Here is a 4,447-nt window from a genome sequence, read left to right on the forward strand (position 1 = left end):
AAAAAAAAAAAAAAAAAAAAAAAAAGTCATGGGTAAAGCACCAGGGATGTCTAAAACAGTTTGGGAAAACTACTAGGAAAAACACAGGACTCCCAGGAAATCCTGTGTTCTATCTATATCGAGACTTAATATATCCAAGTATGGTGGCTCACACCTATAATTGCAGCACTTTGGAAGGCCAAGGTGAGAGGACTGTTGAGCCCAGGAGTTCGAAAACAGCTTAGGCAACACAGCAAGACCTCGTCCCAACAGAAATTTTAAAAATTAGCCAGGCATGGTGGTGTGCACCTGTAGTCCCAGCTACTCGGGAGGCTGAGGCAAGAGGTTTGCCTAAGCCCAGGTGGCTGAGGGCTGCAGTGAGCCGTGATTGTGCCACTGCACTGCAGCCTGGGCGGTAGTGAGACCTTGACTAAACAAAACTAAAGATGTTGCTCCACTGTCTTCTCAGTGATCATCTTATGTCATTTTTAGCTTTGTTCCTCTGTACATGACGTCTTTATCAGATTTTTGACCAGTCCAATTATGATGTGCCTGGTATAGTTTTCTTCATGATTTCTGTGCTGGGGGTCTGTTGTGCTTCCTGGATCTATAGGTTTATAGTTGTCTTTAAGTTTGGAAAGCTTTTGGCCATTATTTCTTCGAATATTTGTCCCATCTTTCTCTCTTCTTCTGAACAGCTAATTACTCATATATTTGGCCACTTAAAGTCACCCCACAGCTCACTGATGCCCTTTTATGTTTTTGGATTTTTAAAAAATCTATAGGTGTTTTAGCTGGGCATGGTGGTGTGTGCCTGTGGTTCCAGCTATTTGAAAGGCTGAGACAGAAGGATTACCTGAGCCCAGTAGGTCGAGGCTGCAGTGGTTGGGAGCGTGCTGCTGCCCTCCAGCCTAGGTAACAGAGTGAGACTCCAACTCAAAAAAAAAAAAAAAAAATCTATGGGCTTCATTTTGGATGGTTTCTGTTACTCTGCTTTCAAGTTCACTTGTCCTTTTTTTCTGCAGTATCTAATCTGCCATTAATCCTCCAGTGCATTTTTATCTGACATTGTAACTTGCATCTCTGGAAGTTCAAGTTGGATCTTTTATTATTATATTTTTTTTTTTTCTTCTGGAGTTGGAGTCTCACTCAGTCGCCCAGACTGGAGTGCAGTGGCCGCTCCCGGCCACCGCAGCCTCGACCTGTTGGGCTCCGGCGATCCTTCCGCCTCGGCCTTCCGAGTAGCTGGAACTACAGGCGTGTGCTACCATGCCCGGCTAGGATCTTTTAAATATATTCTTTACTTCACTTTTTGAACATATGGAATATGGTTATAACTTTTCATGTCTTTTGGTAGGCCTAACACCTGTGTCAGTTTCTGGGTCAATTTCAGTTGATTGTTTACTCTCATTATGGAGAAATGAGGAGTTTTCCTGCCTTTGTGTGTGCTTGGGGGTTGCCCGGATCCATTTTTAAATGGGTGCCAGATACTACAAATTTTACCGTGTTGGGGACTGGATATGTTTGCATTCTTCTACATCTTCTTGAGCTTTGTTCTGGAATGAAGTTACCTGAACATAGGTCAGTCTTTTTAGGTCCTGCTTTTACGACTTGTTCAGTGTGTCCAGAGCAGGAGGACATGGATGAGTGAGGCATTAGGATGGGTGGACGTACAAGTCCAGCCACCAACCGCAGCAGGATAAGGAGCCAGTCAAAACTTGAGCAGGGCCACAGAGCACAGCCTCAACCCCACCCCAACCTTCTCCTTCTCGGAGTGGCAGCTGCATGGGAAGGGCAGGCATAGCTGGAGTGTCCCCTGGCTGTACTTGGGAGACCCTCATGGGATATGAAGCCTCAACACAGGAAGAAACCAGGCCTCAAATACAGCTCGAAACAGCTGTCAGCAGAGAGCTGTCCAGGAAGAGAGGCCCACTTGTCATCATCTCATTCTGCCCTACCCTTGATGGTCAGGCCAGGGGCCTGGAGAAGTCGTCACATGGCTTAGTGCATCAGCTTACTCTTTTTTTGTTTTTGAGTCAGTGTCTCACTCTTGTCACCCAGGCTGGAGTGCAGTGGCATGGTAACAGCTCACTATAGCCTCAAACTCCTACAGATCCTCAAACGATCCTCCCACCTCAGCCTCCCAAGTAGCTGGGACTACAGGCATGAACCACTATGCCCAGCTAATTTTTTTTTTAGTATGATTTTTGTAGAGTCGAGGTCTTGCTATGTTGCCTAGGCTTGTCTTGACCTCCTGGGCTCAGGCAATCCTCTCACCTCAGCCCCCCAAACTACTGGGATTACAGGCATGAGCCACTGTGCCTGGTATAAACTGGGTTGCTCCCCTCGTCCTGCCTAGCTTACAAGGGTGTTCCATCCTAGGAGTAAAGAAAGTAAGTGTTACTGAGTCTCTGACCCTGGAGACCTTGGTATTCGCCACACACTAGCCTAACCAACGTGACCACAGGTCCTGCTCTCAGAGGGCTCTCGAGATATGTGGCTGGAAGTCCTGAGGAAGGGGAAAGGTGCATGTGGGCAGCCACGAGTCTATGTTCTTAAACCCATTGCTTGGCCCCCCGACTTGCTTGCAAAACGAGGCAGACCGGGCTCTGACAGAAGACTGGGTGGGTGGTCTCCCTACCGTCCAGGCTCAAAAGCCTGTGACCACTAGGAGGTCCACCTGCCTGGGACTTCCAGACTCAGGCATTTCTTTTCTTTTTTTTTTTTTTTGAGTGGAGTCTCACTCTGTCGCCCAGGCTGGAGTACAATGGCACTCTCACAGCCACCGCAGCCTTGACCTGCTGGGCTCAGATGATCCTTCCACCTCCGCCTTCCAAGTAGCTGGAACTACAGGCACGCGCCACCACGCCCAGCTAATTTTGATTTATTGTAGAGACGAGGTCTCGCCAAGTTGTCCAGGCTGGTCTCGAACCCGTGGGCTCAGTCCTCTCACCTCAGCCTCTCAAAGTGCTGGGATTATAAGCGTGAGCCACCGTGCCTGGCCCAGGCATTTCTTTAATTCCTTCCCTCTGTCCCGATTCCCCAACAGTCAGATGGTGGTGTCTGGAGGCAAGAGATCAGAAGTTGCCATCTGGCCTTTGGCCTCTGCACCAGACCTGCCCTCATCCTGCCTTCTCCAGCAGGGCCTGAGGAAGGCTGAGGCCAGACCAGGCCGAGAGACTCACCCATGTCCACACTATTGGCTACCTCTGGTGAGTAGGGCCTGGCTCTCAGAACCTCACAGCTGCCCCTGAGGGATCCTCTGGCAAGAAGAGGATGACCTAGGTCATACCTCATTACCACCTGGTGACCCAGGAGGGCTTTAGTCTGGTTCAGCTGCCACAATTTTGAAGTTCTGGGGTGGCTTCCAAGAAATTTCCCAATTGTGTGTAATTTTTAGGGGTAGTGGAGGATCTGCAACCATATAAATAAAATTTTAAAATACGTATGTGTACACCTACACATACATGTTTTAGGTTATTGTAGATTCACAAGCAGTTGTAAGAAACAGAGGCCAGGCTTGGTGGCTCACACCTGTAATTCCAACACTTTGGGAAGCAGAGGTGGGAAGATTTTTTGAGCCCAGGGGTTCTAGACCAGCCTGGGCAACATAGCAAGACCTCATCTCTAAAAAAAGTTTTAAAAAATTAGCCAGGGGTGGTGGCAGACACCAGTAGTCCCTGATACTCGAGGAGGCTGAGGTGGAAGGATCACCTTAGCCCAGAAGGTAGAGGCTTCAGTGAGCTGTAATCATGACACTGCACTCCAGTCTGGACGACAAGAAAGAGATTTTGACTCGAAAAAATAAAAATATACCAGGCGCAGTGAGTCACGCCTGTAATCCCAGCACTTTGAGAGACTGAGGCGCAGGACTGCCTGAGCCCGAGGGTTCGAGACCAGCCTGGGCAACTTATCGAGGTCTCATCTCTACAGTAACCAAAAAATTAGCCAGGCGTGGAGGCAGCTTACTCGGGAGGCCGAGGAGGCAGAAGGACAAGTCGAGGCCGTGGGTAGCCGTGAACGTGCCACTGCACTCCAGCCTGGGCGACATTAGAGTGACTCCGACTCAAACTAATAATACAGAGAGATCTTGTGCACTTTGCTTACGCTTCTCCAATGGCACCTTTGCAAAGCTTTCGTAATCACAACCAGGATACGGACGTTAAACTCCAGCGGTCTTACTCACATCTCTCCAGTGTGTGCCATTTGAACGGTCGGACCACGAAAGCTCTGACCCGAGTTTACCGACCTAGCAGGCTGCCTGTGACCCGCGGGGGCTGCTTCGTCCGTGTCCCCCCAGCCCCGAAGGGGAACATTCGGGGCATGCTGCGTGCGGGGCTCCTTACCCATGTCACCGCCTGCGATCCCCACGGCCGTCAAGGCCGAGGCGCACACAGGGCGGGCGGCCGGGCCCACGGCCCCGCGGGAGCAAACCCAGACCTGCGCGGCTGGGCCCGCCCAGCACAGC

Source organism: Carlito syrichta, unplaced genomic scaffold (genome assembly GCF_000164805.1).
Source record: "Carlito syrichta isolate Samal-C Ts95f unplaced genomic scaffold, Tarsius_syrichta-2.0.1 Scaffold309115, whole genome shotgun sequence".
Taxonomy (NCBI): domain Eukaryota; kingdom Metazoa; phylum Chordata; class Mammalia; order Primates; family Tarsiidae; genus Carlito; species Carlito syrichta.